Here is an 18,386-nt window from a genome sequence, read left to right as displayed (position 1 = left end):
ATTCTCTTAATATAAGTCGTTACTTTTGGGCACCTTTAGCCCAGAAACCTGATGTTAATGTGCCAAAAGTGCGTGATATATAGAGAATACAGTATTCAAACATTCAGGCTTCTGCTACATGGATTTTAGAATGTTTTTAACTGATGCACTTAACCAGACGAAAGCGTGAATTCGAAACTCCAGTTTTTAACGGTTGTTAGAAATAGGATTATTTTTTTAATTATTAAGTACAAAAAATTCAACGTTATCTTTGATCTGTTGTATTTTTTAATCAATTTCAATTTATTATATTAGAATGCAATAATTGTGTTACTGTTATATAGTCTAATAATCAATAAGAAAATTAACAAAGTATGTAGTTAACCTTTTTTTTATCTCTTTTGTTGTAAAGAAAATATAATATATTTTAAGATATTTAACTTATATTTATTTTAAAATTTACAATTTATATATAAATATTTTCAGAAATTTAGAAAGCTTAAGTTACCAAGTGAACTGAAATACTACCATATAAATGTAAAAATACTTAAAAGTTTATTTTTTTATCCTTTCAAGAGAATTTATTAAAGCTTTATATACGGATAAATTAGGAATGTTACGTAGTTCTTTATTATTTTGTTTTCACGTTCAAGGAAACCGCAAACATTTTTTTAATCGTGTTAATAATTTACTCGTACTCATAAAAATATAAATTAAAATACGTATTTATAGATATTGCAATGAAAAAGTTTAAATGTCAATTGCAGACTTAGAGAACTGTTGACGTAAGCTGTGTTAAACTGACGTGTATAATAAATAAAAAATATCAATTAAATTGATGAAAATTAATCTTGTTACTTTGATGATGACGAGTGACCACCCACGCTGTCTGAACGATCGGAACGCTATTTTTACACTAATTAATTTTCAATTTTTTCATTACTTAGTAAAAAGGTAAAGATGTGTAAAACATCTGTTTAAAATTAAATGTGCTGTTGATTACTAAAATCGATTTAGGGACTGGTGCGCCAGTTCTTTATAAATAAATAATTAACAGTCACCCTACGTCTAAAACTCGATAAAATGTACAACAGATATTATCAGTTGATTAGCAGATACTCGTGTAATTTTCATTAACTGAGATATGGAAACAATATATGTACGTCAGAAATAAAATTAATAAATTAAAGTGTAAAAGTAATTAATTGTACGAACGGATCCGAAAATTCTGAAAATATTAAATAATTTTAGAGATTTGAATTCGAAACAATTTTTATTTTTTAGACGTAATTCGGTACAATATTTTTGTAATTAGCGTTGTACAAAGAGTAATCTAGATAAAGTATTCATTGAGTAATATTAAGCAAGGAGCTTAGCAGTGTTACCATGTGCAATTTCACATTAAGTCAGGTAAACCGTACTCGAATGCAAATCGGCTGTCATGGTATTGCGTGCATACTTTGTGTGTGTGTGTGTGCGCGCGCGCGCGCTGAATATATGTATACATATATATATTTAGAGAGTGAGAGAGTGAAAGAGTTGGTTGTTAAAGTTATTTCATTACAAAACATGAATTTTATTTTTAAGTCGGGGGTTGTAATTTCACTGTTTGTTTTTCGTCACAATTTCCATAGATAAATTTATCTATACATAAATTTATCTGTCCCAATCTACTTTTACAGTCAACATTTTTTTTTTAAAGAAAGAAAAATAGTATATTAAACAATACTATATTAAGTGTAATCTCCCAAAAATAAACCACAGTAATTGATAAATGTTATAGTTGAGTGAGCCGGTAACTAATAGAAAGTAGTGTTTTAAAAGTATAACAATAAATAAATAATAAACAATATTAAATACAACAATATCATATAACGTCACTTCTGGATTCATTTATTCTGTACACCGCATATAGAATAGTTTAGTTCAGGCATCAAACTCGTTAACCAACGAGGGCCATACTATTATATATTAAATTGCGGGCCGCATAACAAAAAAAAAGAAAAAAACAAGTGGAAATAAAGATGAAGTATCATAAAGATGAAAAACGTTGCCAAGTTTCTTAAAAAAATATTATTTTATTTAAATAATGGTAAATTGAAAAAATATGCTTTCCTAAGTACATATGTACTTTTTAATATGTTTATATTCCGTGTATTATTTTTATTTTTTTTTCCTGAATTTTTACGGGCATCGACTGCTAGGGTCATTAGCCCTCGTCACATTCTTTAAAAGAAATTAGTATCACTATCAGGATCGTCATATGTAAGGGTGTAAAGGGCCCTTACATTTTATTTAAAAGCACAACCAACATAAAAAAACATTAAGACACAACAACAACAGGACAAACACAGCACTTACGGGATTTAAAGGGCCCCGATATTAACATTTGAGATACGGTTCTCAAAAAGACCATGAAATTAAAAATACAACTTATCAATACCAATTCTTTCTTCTACCTGTCTCGTTTATAGTTTGTTTAAGCACCCTCGGGGCGACAAGAACCGCCGTGAAGCAGTATATTAGTCGCGCCAGGATGCCGTGGCAATTGACTCCTTATAAACAGGCTACAGGCATCCATTGCGCTTACCTATAGCCTCGCGCCCTCAGTTTACCCTTGAGGGTCCCCCATGCTATCATTTGACACACCCCGACTCACTGCTCTTGAATGCAGACAAGCCAGGATGGCCTAGGCAAGAGGGCTACCTCCCGTCACTATACGTGCCACGCTTCGAGACTCCCATATACATAAAGAATTCCACTTAGAGATTCTTTAACACAGCTTTAAAAAATTTTTCAACTTTTACAGACTTCTATAAAGTCCACTGGCGTGTAAAAATGCAACTATCTCTTCTTCATTTCCATTATCCAGATCAGCAGTAATGTCACTTCTTAGACGGAACCTCTTTCTGAGTCCTCATATATTGTACACTCTTCTATTAGATGCTTAATTGTAAGTGTTTTATTGCAAACACCGCACATTGGTCTCTCTTCGCCGGTTAACAAATATGAATTTGTTAATCGCATGTGACCGATTCTAAGTCCGATCACAGCTACTTGTTCACGGCGAGTCAACTTAAAGTTGCTTTTCCATTTATATGGAGAAGTTTTCACTGTGTTTAATTTTGTATTTAAACTCCTCTAATCAGTATTCCATTTGTTTCTTACTATGTTCGTTAGACATTTTTTAACATCTGCCACTCTTACAGGAAATGCATCCAAATCATCGCAGACTGTTGCCTTTCTGGCAGCTTCGTCTGCGCTTTCATTACCTGTAATACCAGCGTGCCCTGGAGGCCATACAAATACGCATCGCTGCCCTCGTAGGTTTAGAACATACAAAATGGACAGGATGTTTGAAATTAGGACATCCTTAATGTTTTTGTTCCGAATTGCAACAAGTGCACTTAGAGAATCGGAACATCTTCGCAATAGTGTTCTGTGTAGCGAAGATCTTGCTGAATGGCAGTAAGTTCTGCTGTATAAATACTGGCCATATCTCTGGAAGTTTCCAAGAATGTGCTTCTCCATTTACATATATGGAGCATCCAACACCATGTTCGGTTTTAGCACCGTCAGTATAAATTCTAATATATTCTTCATAACTACTGACGGTTGCCAAAAATTCCTGTTGGATGATCACTGCTGGTTTCTTTTTTATTTCTCCCTGAGAGAGATCCAACCTTGTATTTACCGCTGTCAACAGCCATGGCGCTATTTCTCTTGTGGAAATTGCTAGAGTCTCCGGAATAGCAATTTCGTATTTTCTTCTTAATTCGTGGTACCTAATTCCGGCTGGTCTGGAATAGGTAGCACGATGTTCGTATAATGCAGCCATAGGATGATTATTAAGAAGTTTGTTATTTATATGGGCAGGAAAAGCCCATATATTTGCTGCGTATCTTAGCAAAAGGATCTCTCTTCTATAATGTAGTGGCAGTATTCCGGCTTCAGACATTAGACTAGTCGCCGGACTTGTGCGGAAAGCGCCTGTCGCATATCTTATTCCGCTATTGTGAATAACGTCTAACTTTCTTAAATGTAATTCCTAGCGGATTAATATATAATACATCCGTAGTCTAGTTTTGATTGAATCAATGCCTTATACAATCTCAATAATATCTCTTTATCTGAGCCCCAATTAATGTTCGGTAAACATTTAATAATGTTTAGGGCTTTTTTGCATCTAACACTCAAGTCCTGTATGTGTAATCCCCACGTAAGGGATGTATCCAATACTAGTCCTAAAAAACTCACGTTGTCTTTATATTGTATTGGATCATTGCCAATTTTCAACATAGGACTTTGATGAGGAATTCTCTTCCTTCAGAAGTATACACAACACGTTTTTTCTGGTGAAAATTGGAATCCATTATTCCTCGAAACTTCATTTAGAGCGTTAATCGCCCGTTGCAAGTTGTACTTCACCATAGCAGTCTTGTTGCTGGCATACACAATTGCCAAGTCATCAACATAGACGCTTTTGCTGATTTCTACTGGAATGGCTAATATACATTTATTAATGGCGATGGTAAACAAGGTACCGCTCAACGGCGAACCTTGTGGTATGCCATTTTCCAACATTCTTTCAGATGAATATTCATTATTGACACGTACTTGGAAGGTACGGTCATTCATATAGCTGCTGAGCAATACTGGCAGATTGCCAAGAATGCCCCATTCATGTATCTGGAGCATTACTCCATGTCGCCAGGTCATATCGAAAGCCTTCTGAAGATCAAAGAAGACTCCGGCACAATGCTTTCTTGTAATAAAGCTGTTATATATAATATTCTCTAAGTTGATCATTTGATCGGTGGTAGAGTGGTATTGTCGAAAACCTGCTTGATATGGTGATATCAGGTTTTCTTTTTCTAAAACCCAAACGAGTCGATTATTAATCATTTTTTTGAGTATTTTTCCCATAGCGCACGTCAAGGAAATAGGACGATAGCTATTGGGATCTGTTAAATTTTAATTTTTATTTGGTACTGGGAACAACATGAGCCTTTTTCCACTGCTGCGGGTACATCCATCCCGCCATATTTGAATAGTCCGCGTTTTGCAGTGGTATTCAGCTGCCTGATCATATTATAATGGATTTCATCCGGACCAGCAGCTGTGTTGCCTGCTTTTTCCAACGCTTTCACAAATTCATCCATTTTAAATAGTACATTACATGAGTAATTATACTCAGTACGGAAATTTAGTAGACCTTCAAGTTCTTCTTTTTTCGCTCGAAAATCTTCTTCGTAGTTAGCCGTTTTTTGGCTTTCTCGAAGTGATTGGATAATAACTCTACAATTTCATATGGAGTATCTTTTATTTCATCTTCATCTTGAAGGCTAGTTATGGGTGCAAAATTTTTACGCCCACAAATCGCCTTCACTTTCCTCCAAACATCTGATGCAGTAGTTGTTCTGTCGATGGATGACACGTATTGCTGCCAGGATCGTTTCTTCGAGTCTATCATGAGACGTTTTGCATACGCCCTGTAGTTTTTAAAGGCAATAAGATTCTCTGTGGTAGGACGTTTCTTAAAGGTGTTATACGTCCTTTTATTTCTTTTAATAGCTTCACTTATTTCATTGTTCCACCATGGGTACGGGTCGTTTCGTAAGTTTCCTAGATGTTTTGGGAATGAATCTCGATGCCGACTGAAGTATTGCATTTGTTATAGCGTCGACATCGTCCCCGATAACTCCAGTTGTTTCAGGGAGTATCGTTCTAGCTGTGAAGCTCGTCCCTTATCAAATAACCATCTTATAGAGACGGGATATGTTTTTCTTGTAACATCAGTTACAATTTGCACCGGAAAATGACCGCTTCCATGCAAATCGTCTAAAACATGGAAGCTGTACCTCGGTGCTATCGATCCGCTTATCAGTGCAAGATCTATACACGACGTCGATCCATCTCTGGCATTGAAAAAGGTTCCTGACCCATCGTTTAAAAGCATAAGTTCAGAATTCATCAGGAACCTTTCCAATTCTCTTCCACGGGGATGTACTCGGTGCGATCCCCAAAGAGAATTATGAGCATTAAAATCACCCACCAGTAAAATAGGTGGGGGAAGCTCAGAAATTAGTCGCGCTATCTCATCCTCCTTCCAATCAAAATTTGGCTAGTATATGCTGCAAACAGTGACCTGAAGCGGACGCTTCAGAATCTAATGGCGACCGCTTGCAGGTTTGTATTTAGATCAACAGCTTCGGCGGTAGCTCTGGTCGATGTTAGTATGGCTACTCCACCTCTAACTCTTATATTTGGCGGTTGATCTCGCCGAAATGTATCATATCCTTTTAATTAAAAATTTTCATTTCGGCTGAAATATGTTTCTTGCAGACATATACAAATCGGGTCTATGTCATGTACCAAGCGTTGCAGCTCATGGATATTTGATAAACATCCATTGATGCTCCATTGTACTATCGACTCGCTGATTTTAAATTAAATTATAGCCTAGGTTTTCCTTTCGGCCATCCTTTTTTCCTTTTTTTCTCCATATTATATTATAATATTATCTCCATGTGTATTATTATTTCCTATGAAATACAAAATAATACACAGAATATAAACATATTAAAAAATACACATGTATGTAGGAAAGTATCTTTTATTCAGTTTAACGTTATTTAAATAAAATTTTTTTTTCAAGAAACTTTGCAACGTTTTTCATTTATTAAATCTACAAAATTTGGTTGAATTTTTTGAGATTTAGTTATTTTTAAAATTACTTGCACATGCTTGTCTGTTAATCTTGATATTTTCGCAGTTTTATTATTCTGTAAAGTGAAACATAGTTGTTCGCCCAAATATGTGGTACCGAACGTAGATAAAATACGTTAATTGCTAATAACATATTGGTAAATCGTTCCGGTGATAAAAAATTAAGAGATGTGCAATCAAAACATCCTTATATTTCAATAGGGAATAGTACTGAATTTCGATTAGTTCCAGTTGTAAATTTTCATCAACAGTTTCAACATCAATGGACGAAGGAGAAGTAAATAATTGAAATTGATTTTCACTTTTCTTGAAGTCCAAAAATCTTCTATCGAATTCATTTTATAACCGTATAATTTCATTGGCATATTCTGAAAATTTCAATTGTGGTGATTTTTGTAATAATAGTTGGCAAGATTCAACGTGAGATAAATTTTCTTTTCGAATTTGTTTTTGTCAGAGTAATAATTTTTGTTTGAAAACGTTGATATTGTCAAATAAGGTAGTAACTACATGTTGTTTGCCTTGTAGGTTGAGATATTGTTGACTAAGGTGAGTTGTAATGTCAACGGCAAAAGCCACATCTTTTATCCATTGATCGTGTTTTAATATTTCACATTCATAATTTTTGGATTCAACAAAAATGGATAATTTTGTTCAACAATTGAAAGAGTCGCTTTAAAACTTTATGAATGGAAAGCCATCGAATTTCTGTGTGATAAGGCAGATTTACGTATTCACTTCCTATATATTCTAGAAATTTACTAAATTGACGGTGATTAAGTCCATAAGTCCACGTGCGCGAATATAACTTACAATTTTAGTAATATTTTTTAAAACACTCCCGATGTTTAGAACTTCTGAGCATAATGTTTGTTGATGAATAATACATTGTAAGTGCTGAAGAAAATTATTACCTTTGTCCATTTTTCTTTTACTTGTAATAACTGCTTTAATAACATCAATCATAGTAAGAGCACCATCAATTGCAAGAGAAATAGTTTTTTTAATGATTTTTTTTTTTGTCTTCAGTCATTTGACTGGTTTGATGCAGCTCTCCAAGATTCCCTATCTAGTGCTAGTCGTTTCATTTCAGTATACCCTCTACATCCTACATCCCCAACAATTTGTTTTACATACTCCAAACGTGGCCTGCCTACACAATTTTTCCCTTCTACCTGTCCTTCCAATATTAAAGCGACTATTCCAGGATGCCTTAGTATGTGGCCTATAAGTCTGCCTCTTCTTTTAACTATATTTTTCCAAATGCTTCTTTCTTCATCTATTTGCCGCAATACCTCTTCATTTGTCACTTTATCCACCCATCTGATTTTTAACATTCTCCTATAGCACCACATTTCAAAAGCTTCTAATCTTTTGTTCTCATATACTCCGATCGTCCAAGTTTCACTTCCATATAAAGCGACACTCCAAACATACACTTTCAAAAATCTTTTCCTGACATTTAAATTAATTTTTGACGTAAACAAATTATATTTCTTACTGAAGGCTCGTTTAGCTTGTGCTATTCGGCATTTTATATCGCTCCTGCTTCGTCCATCTTTAGTAATTTTACTTCCCAAATAACAAAATTCTTCTACCTCCATAATCTTTTCTCCTCCTATTTTCACATTCAGCGGTCCATCTTTGTTATTTTTACTACATTTCATTACTTTTGTTTTGTTCTTGTTTATTTTCATGCGATAGTTCTTGCGTAGGACTTCGTCTATGCCGTTCATTGTTTCTTCTAAATCCTTTTTACTCTCGGCTAGAATTACTATATCATCAGCAAATCGTAGCATCTTTATCTTTTCACCTTTTACTGCTCCGAATCTAAATTGTTCTTTAACATCATTAACTGCTAGTTCCATGTAAAGATTAAAAAGTAAAGGAGATAGGGAACATCCTTGTCGGACTCCCTTTCTTATTAGGGCTTCTTTCTTATGTTCTTCAATTGTTATTGTTGCTGTTTGGTTCCTGTACATGTTAGTAATTGTTCTTCTATCTCTGTATTTGAACCCTAATTTTTTTAAAATGCTGAACATTTTATTCCAGTCCACGTTATCGAAAGCCTTTTCTAGGTCTATAAACGCCAAGTATGTTGGTTTGTTTTTCTTTAATCTTCCTTCTACTATTAATCTGAGGCCTAAAATTGCTTCCCTTGTCCCTATATTTTTCTTGAAACCAAATTGGTCTTCTCCTAACACTTCTTCCACTCTCCTCTCAATTCTTCTGTATAAAATTCTAGTTAAGATTTTTGATGCATGACTAGTTAAACTAATTGTTCTGTATTCTTCACATTTATCTGCCCCTGCTTTCTTTGGTATCATAACTATAACACTTTTTTTGAAGTCTGATGGAAATTCTCCATTTTCATAAATATTACACACCAGTTTGTATAATCAATCGCTTCCTCACCTGCACTGTGCAGTAATTCTACAGGTATTCCGTCTATTCCAGGAGCCTTTCTGCCATTTAAATCTTTTAATGCTCTCTTAAATTCAGATCTCAGTATTGTTTCTCCCATTTCATCCTCTTCAACTTCCTCTTCTTCCTCTATAACACCATTTTCTAATTCATTTCCTCCGTATAACTCTTCAATATATTCCACCCATCTATCGACTTTACCTTTCGTATTATATATTGGTGTACCATCTTTGTTTAACACATTATTAGATTTTAATTTATGTACCCCAAAATTTTCCTTAACTTTCCTGTATGCTCCGTCTATTTTACCAATGTTCATTTCTCTTTCCACTTCTGAACACTTTTCTTTAATCCACTCTTCTTTCACCAGTTTGCACTTCCTGTTTATAGCATTTCTTAATTTCCGATAGTTCCTTTTACTTTCTTCATCACTAGCATTCTTATATTTTCTACGTTCATCCATCAGCTGCAATATATCGTCTGAAACCCAAGGTTTTCTACTGGTTCTCTTTTTTAATGATAAATTATATTTATTCAGAACAACCATCATTGCGTTAAAAATATCAACCCAGTGGTTGTATCGTGCATTGAGATAATCTCCAGAAGCTCTTCACTACTTTCAAATTCGCATAACATCCGCGAATAAAAACAGCTAGCTAAGCTTTATCTTGTGCGACTGTGTTTTCGTTAATTCTAATGGAATAAGTTTCAAACGTTGAATTATTGGTATGGTTGATTACGTAAATTTTCGGCTGTATCTTCAATTCTGCTGGCAATGGTAGTTCTTCATAAGTTTACAGTTTTGAATTTAATTCTTCTGAACACAATACTTCCACTTTCTGAATCATACATTAGCTAATAAATTTCCCTTCAGTGAATGGTTTCGATTTGGTTGCAATTAAATGCAATGTCAAATAGCTCGTTTTTACATCAGCTGTATTATCTTCAATAGGTTTGGCAAATATACTTTGTTGTTTTGGAAGTATCAACCTTAATTCTGACAATTTATCTTTACGAAGCTTCCGTACATATATGTCATAATTTTCTTTAATGTATCATAGTGTCTTTTAATATTATACTTTTACAAAATGCTATGAAATTTCTATATATCCAACATAAAATTTCATTTTTTTCTTGAATAAAAAAGTTCTGTAAATCCCAATTTTCTTCACACGTGCTCTTCTTCAATCGATCGTTTTCTGCTCATACTTGTGGAGGGCTTGTGCATTGTTTTTATAAAGCGTCAGCTAAAGACTAAACAAAGAACACCTGAAAACCTGATGAAAATTGTTATGTGCAAACTAGACTAGAACGCAGCATTCGTTCTCTGACTGCTAACGAATAGCTTCCGACTCTACTGGCATTTCGTGACTTATTCGCCCGAAGTATAACTGTTCTAAGTTTTTTCCTGTTTAGCCTCCGGGAAACCGTCAGATTCCCTACTTCTGAGGATGAATGAGGATGGTATGTATGAGTGTAAGTAAAGTGTAGTCTTGTACAGTCTCAGATCGACCATTTCTGTGTGGCTAATTGAAACCCAACCAAAGAATACCGGTTTCCCTATCTAGTATTCAAATCCGTATAAACGTAACTGCCTTTACTAGGACTTGAATGCTGGAATTCTCGACTTCAAAATCAGCTGATTTGTGAAGACGCATTCACCGCTAGACCAACTCGGTGGATTAACTGTTCTTTCTTTTTCCTGTTTTGCCACCGGTGATTACCTTTCAGATAATACTTCAGAGGATGATATGTATGAGTGAGTGTAAATGAAGAGTAGTTCTTGTACAGTCTCAGTTCGACCATTTCTGAGTGTCGTTAATTGAAACCCAACCAAAGAACACTGGTTTCTCGATCTAGTATTCAAATCCGTATAAAAATAACTGACTTTACTAGGACTTGAACGCTGGAATTCTCGACATCAAAATCATCTGATTTGCGAAGACGCATTCACCACTAGACCAACTCGGTGGGTTTTAACTATTCTAAGTTAAAGAAGTGTAAACACACGGATGCACAGAAACTCGACTGGGAGTGGCATGTAAAGTGGTTTGAGCAATGCTAGTATGATATTGTCGGGTGGGGGGGGGGAGTAGGGAGATGCGTTAAAGGACTGAGTAGAAGCGGGAATTCAGTCGCCTTCTTGCATTCATGAATTTAGTTATTCACCGTACAAAGTTACCGCCGTTTATAATCAGTATTTTGCAGTCTATTTTTTGATAAACATTTTTTCAAAACTAATTTTGTTTCATTAAGGAATTTTTAATTATAATTTGAATTAAAGAATCTAGTGTGGTCAAAAGTTAAATAAACATATTGGTTATCAATCTTGGCGGGCCGCATAACTGTTTCCGGCAAGCCACGTGTTTGACATACTTGGTTTAGTTCAATAATTTTTACTTTTTCTGTTCAATATTTTCAACAAGGCTAGTTGCTTAAATTCTACTTCTTTCGGTTGAATAACTATATTTGCGATTTGTTTATTTTGACCGAATCTATATTACACACTGCTGGGTAAAAATTACAATACAGTCTACTGAGATAATCTTACTTAATCTTTTAAGTACTTAAATTCCTTTGCATCAGGAATACCATTTCTACAAACTATGAGTGCAGAACATCATGTATTTCATACGATTAGCGATTGGAGTAGATACATTGTATTACTACGTTCGTTCAGTACTTTCTCCCTGTTTCCTCAACCAATCGAACTTCATAGCTGGAATTTGTATTTTACCATCTGTTTATAAACAACCAAATTATAAGCCTTGCATTTAACCATTTCCTATTTTGATTTCAGTTGATTTGAAATTTATGAATGTCGTTTAATTTTTTTATTGGTAGCTGTTGGTACATTAAAGCAGCTTTTATGTTATAGTAAAATCAATTTTATTTTATTTTAAATAAAAATGATATGAATCGGTGTGTGGAAAATATAAGTAACAAAAAGAAAACGGACTTATAAGTAAATCCTACTTTTGTGTTGTAAATTTTAATATATTCTAAGCTATTTTTCTGTTTAGCCTCCGGGTACCACCGTCAGGTATTACTTCAGAGGATGATATGTATGAGTTCAAGTGAAGTGTAGTCTTGTACAGTCTCAGGTCGACCGTTCCTGAGATGTGTGGTTAATTGAAACCCAACCACCAAAGAACACCGGTATCCACGATCTAATATTAAAATCCGTATAAGTAAACTACCTTTACTAGGTTTTGAACGTTGGAAATCCCGACTTCAAAATCTACTGATTTGCAAAGACTCGACTACTAGACCAACTCGGTGGGTTAACATATTTTAAGCTTATTTCATATCATTTTCACATTATCTAATTTCAATCTATAGAGAACGAAATCTTTTGGCTATTGCTCAATCTTATCGATTATTGTTTATGAATACTACTCATCTGTATTATAAATTTAGGTGTATGTGTTATGAACATAAAATTTTTATTATCCGATATTACTCCTAACCATACGAATAAGGATTTAAATACTTATTAACTTATTACTTTATTCCAGTAAAAGTTACTAATTAAGTTTTAAACATTTAGTTGATATGTATAATTTAAACTTATTTTAATTATTTTTTTTATCTAGATCAATTTAGATAAAATTAAAATATAATTATTACATTTTATAGTAAATCTGAATTTGCTTCATTTTTAAAAATCTATTTAGTGTAATGAAATGAAAAAAAGATATGAAATGAATAGATTTATTCTGCTGAGAATAAGAAAATCATTTTAGTAATTTAGAATACGATGCTAAAATCTAGTTTTTTCTTACATTTCGCAGTTAAAATTGGATTTAAATATTAAAAAAAAATCTAGCTTGTCTTAATAATTTGTTTTTGTTCCAATTTATAAATGCCATTGTTACAGTTATTTTTAATTTGGGATATTAACTTAAACTATTTTTTAAGATTTCTTTAAATTTCTTTGGCCAAATTTTTCATTAAACGTCTCTGTCTGCTAGTCTGTTAGTCATCATTTGATGTCTATTCAAAAAAATACAGCGGGTTTCCCAACGAACATATTTTTTAATAATAATAACTAATGCAAATTTATTTATATTAACTAAATTTGTAACGAAAATATAAATCATAAAATACTTAGTGACTTTTAAATTTCTCTAATATTGATTTTTTTTTGTTACTTAAAATTCTGCCAATAAATCTTAGGTTGAATACAAAATTAAATAATATAACTTTTATTTGTAGTTCGTGTAAATCGAATAATAATGTGATGTGAATCAAGCATAAGCTGTGTACATAAAATATCCAGTAAACATTGTGTAGTATTATGTAATCATTAAAATAGAAAAATAAAAGATTAATGAAGCTGAATTAATCGAGTCTATTCTGTCAGTAAGAACACACTGTACTTAAAGGAGACAAAGATAACCAAATTAATATGATTTATGGAAGAAAATTTTCAGTTAATTTAACTTCAGTAAACAAACAATACAAACAGACAGACTTGTTTGTTTAAGTGTGTTTGTTTTCATTTTATTACACACATTAGATTCTGTAGACCACAAATAATTATGAAGTGGTTTAAACCTCTCCAGTTATGAAAATTTAATATTGCCTGTTGGAGATAATTTATAAATTATATAATTTCTTGGGATTAACTATTGGAGAGAGAGTTTAGGCGGAGAAGGCGCGTTGTGGAAACAGTAACTTCGTGCAACTTAATTGAGATTACCTAACTGAATTATGATGGTCGATAGACTTTACTAAGATTTTGTGTGGCTAAAGTAGACTTATATTACATATATTACCAAGAACATATCTCACTTACTGTTAAAATATACTGAGAAAATACACAAGAAATATTCAATAACTTATTTAATTTTTTTATTTCAGCAATGAAAATATCAGTTTTTTATTTTAATTTTAATCAGCAAACAAAAACTTACACAACCGGTCAGATAAATTTGATTTATGACTGGACTGTTTTAACTACTGTAATAAGTTCTACAAAAGCAATCAGGGGGTAGCTTTTCTTACATACAAGTAAGACTAATTAAATTACTTTAACTTAACATTGAAACTATATTCCCCAAACTACAATCATTGAAACAAGTCATGTATGCATAAAAATCAAGAACAAGAAAAGTTTTCATATAAACAGTTTACTTTTAAAAAATAACAATTTTTTAAATCTCTTTCAAATATTAAATTTTTTACTGTGTTAGAAACAAGTTTAATAAAAGTACTAGAACAGATATTGATTAATTGATTTATAATATTTATTTCCCCTGAACAATAAAGCAGAGCTATGTAAACACTGATGCTTAAATATTATGTAGATACAAAAAAAGGTGGTAGTAAAAGAGATGATGATGATAATAATAGTAGTAAAAAATGTGAATAGTTTTTTATTGATTTTTCTTTAATCTATATTCATTTCTTTTTTAAATAATTCTGTAAACATACTACAGAGTCTAGGAAATGCTCTGAGATATGGTGAAGGGAAAATCCTGATATTCACTTCTCCATCATAGAGATAGGCAATGATTAAATTTGTTTATTAACAACTGTTATACACCAGCAGCTAACACGTGAAGAGACTGAGTTTCTTCCGTTATAAGAAGTTCCCACCATTACAAATGCCAACGACCTCCTCAGAGGGTGGTTGAACAGTGGTGGTGCAGGGCACTCTGAAGGCCTGGAGGTGGGAAACTGCCCACAAAAACAGAGGAAGTCGTTGACTTCTTTGGGAAGTCAGTGGGTGTTAGAATACAAAGGTAACAGACATCCTTTATATTAAAGATCGTAGCGATAGTTCCTTTCATTAGGCTACAATGCTGGCTTCTTCTGTTAAATATTCTGAAATTAAAACAGCTTCTCATTCAGATCTCCAGAAGAAGCAACAAAAGAAGTTAAAGGACTGATTGCCTATAGGATTTGGGAATGCCAAATTTTGTTATAGAGTGGAAAATTAGAAAATCTCAAAAGAAGAATGAAGATAAATAGAATGGATATTTGGACTAGGTTGAAGTAAGGTGGGAAGGATAGGGTGAAAGGATGAATGGAGAAGTTACCATATTCTATTATGAAAGAAAGAAAGGAAAAAAAAATGGTAATAATTATGAGAAATAAAATAAACAATGTGGTGCAGGAAGTATGTTATAAATGATAGATTAATACTATTAATGATTAGAATGTTTCCAAATGATTTAGTTATAGTAAAAGTATATATGCCAACATAGAATTGTGAAGAAGAAGAAGATACTGAAAAGATGTTTGAGAATATTGATGATGTAATATTATAAAAAAGAATTGCTGTAAGGTAGTGATAGGAGACTGGAGGGTGTGTTGGAGAAGGTGAAGAAGGAAATGTGTAAGGAAATTTGTGTTAGGGGTAAGGATTGGAAGGGAGAAGAAATTTTTCACGTAGAAAAAATTATAACCAACACATCATTCAAAAACCATAAAATGATGAGATATGCATGAGTATTCCCTGGAAACAAAGATTGCTATTAGATAGAGCATATCATAGTACATGAAAGGTATAAGAATTCAGTTAAAAATGTCGATGGATTTCTAGATCATATGCTCCTTATGATAGAAATGGTAATAGCTTTAAAGAAGGTAGAAAAAGTGAGGGTAGTTATGAATTGGAACTTAGAAAAGTTGAAGAAAGTGGATGGGAAAACAGTGGGAGAAAAGTTAACTATAGCAATTAAAGAAAACGGAAATGAAGAGCAGTGAGGAAATTTGGGTAAAACTAAAAAGTGCTGTAGTAAAAACAGCAGAAGGAGAATACCATTATTTGGAAAATAGGTCTAAGAAACTATGGGTAACAACAGAAAAGGAGGTGTAAGAATAATACTGAAGAAAATGAAAGAGGAACGTATCGTGAATTAAACATTGAATTAAGTAAGGAAATACAAAAAATTAGGGAAAGGTGGTTGAATTAAGAATAAAATGTTGTTGAGAATCTAGAAAAGAAAGGTAATATGATATGATATATATATATATATATGGAAAAAAGTAGCAAAATGAGAGAAATTGAGGGTGAGAATGGAAAAATGCTACAAAAGGAGAAAGAAATAAGAAAAATTAAATAAGTTCTTGTAGAATCTGTATCTGACAAGAGAAACCTAAGGAATTAAACATAGAAAATGAATAAAGGGTGATTGGAAAGGGAACATTAGACTTCAGAAAAGGGAAAGGAATTAGACATACCACCGGGCTACTAAGGATAGTTGGAGAGAGATAAGTAGAGAGAAGAGAAATAAGCTATGTTTCATAAATTTAGAGAAGATATTTTTTATAGAGTAAAATGGAAGAAAATTATTGGAATTATTAAAGAGGAAAAAGTAAAATGGAACTACAGAAGGTTAGTTAAAGAATTATAGATTAGAAAAACAACAGCCATAAAAGTAAGTTAGAATATGACTGACTGGGTTGGTCTAGCTCAAGGTTTTAGTTAAGGATATTGTTTTAAACTGAAACCTTTCAACATTTACAGTGAGGCGATACGATAAGGAATATGTTGAAAAATGAGGAAAAGAGAGAGTAGAGGGAGAATGTATTAGAGGAAAACTATACAGAAATTTAATACAGAGAACTATACAAGCTGTCAAGATTATTTGTTTTAAAGTGTTATTTATTCAATGATAATTGGAACTATGATTTTTCAATTTCTGTTTAAATCAGTTGTTCTTGTAACGAAGAGGATGCGCTATCATTGATAGGTTTATATTTGACAACTAGAAAAAACGAAACAAAAACCAAAAATCAGCATAGCATAATTGGCAAACAAGTGGATATGGATATACACACACACACACACACACACACTCAAACAGATGGACTACGTCTAGAAGGACATCTCGAACGTGAACAGTATTGCATTGAACTATTGACCTCCGAATCCTAGTATTACTGGTTGTATTACTTCCAGAATCACGAAACAAGTACCGAATCATTCTCGAGGTCCATTTTTATACAACAGTGACGTGTTCTCACAGTGTAGTGATATTCAACTGGACATTCAGTCCAGTGATATTAATTTTTGGTGTTAACCACCAAAAAACACCGGTATCCACTATCTGGTATTCAAATCCGTTTAAAAGGTTAAATCTTTACTAGGATTTGAACCCTAGAATTCTCGACTTCGAAATCAGCCGATCTGCGATGACGAGTTACCACTAGACCCACCCCATGGATCATATATAAATAATCTAAAACGTTTACTAAATTTAATTTCGCGTATGTATCGAAAGATGTTTTCATCATCGATTGTCATTGTCTGTATCGATCGTTGGCTATGTCAATATCGACTTCTGCGGACATTTATTATGTATTAAATACTATGTTATTAAATTATTAAATATTATGGAACTAATAACATGTAAACACTCCCGGGGCAAATAATAATAAATTATGAAATTTTTTAATATCGGTTAAGTAATTTTTGAGTTATTAGGACACACACAAAACAAAGATTGTCTTTAATTTATATATACATTTTTTTTTTTAATATTATTTATTAATAGCAGACCCGGCAATGCTTCACTATTGCTAGATTTGAGTATATATATATAGATTAAATAACACAATTGAAAGTATGATAAAACATTAACACAATGAACATTACGGAACTTCACAAAATTTAACATTTCCCTTTTACCCTTTTTTCCTTTCCTCTTTCCTTTTTCCTTTTCCTTTTACCATATCTATTTCCCCAAATTTCTTCCCCTTTCACTTCCTTCCCCCATTCCCTTTCCCGTATTTCCCTTTAAACTTCCTCTTTTCCCTATCCCATTTTCTTTTTCGTACTTTCCCTTTTCCATTTCCTTTTCCCCGTTTTTCCCTTTTTTACTCTTTTCAATTTTCCCCTTCCTTCCTTTTACCTTTTCTGATTTTTCCCTTTCTCCCTTTTCCCCGCGTATAAATCTGTCCAGTAGTTTTTTAGTTTATAGCGGACACACATATCGGAAACATTGAAATGGAATCGTAAAATATTTAGTATAGCGTCTGTTTCTTTTATGTCCAACAGGTAGCGCTTTTTTAAAAAAAAAATCATGTTTTTACCTGTCACAGGTGATATCTTAGGTACATAAATATTAGGTATATAAAAACACGCTCGTATTCGAATGCAAAGTTATGTCAGAATTTCAAAACAATCTGTGAAGAACTTTTCAGAAATTTCAGATTTTGAAAAAACGAACGTTTACATTTTTATTTGTATAGATATTCAAAATATCAATAATTTTCAATTACGAACAGTTAACTCTAGC

Source organism: Lycorma delicatula, chromosome 3 (assembly GCF_047948215.1).
Source record: "Lycorma delicatula isolate Av1 chromosome 3, ASM4794821v1, whole genome shotgun sequence".
In the NCBI taxonomy this organism is placed as follows: Eukaryota; Metazoa; Arthropoda; class Insecta; order Hemiptera; family Fulgoridae; genus Lycorma; species Lycorma delicatula.
This window is presented reverse-complemented; position numbering follows the sequence as displayed.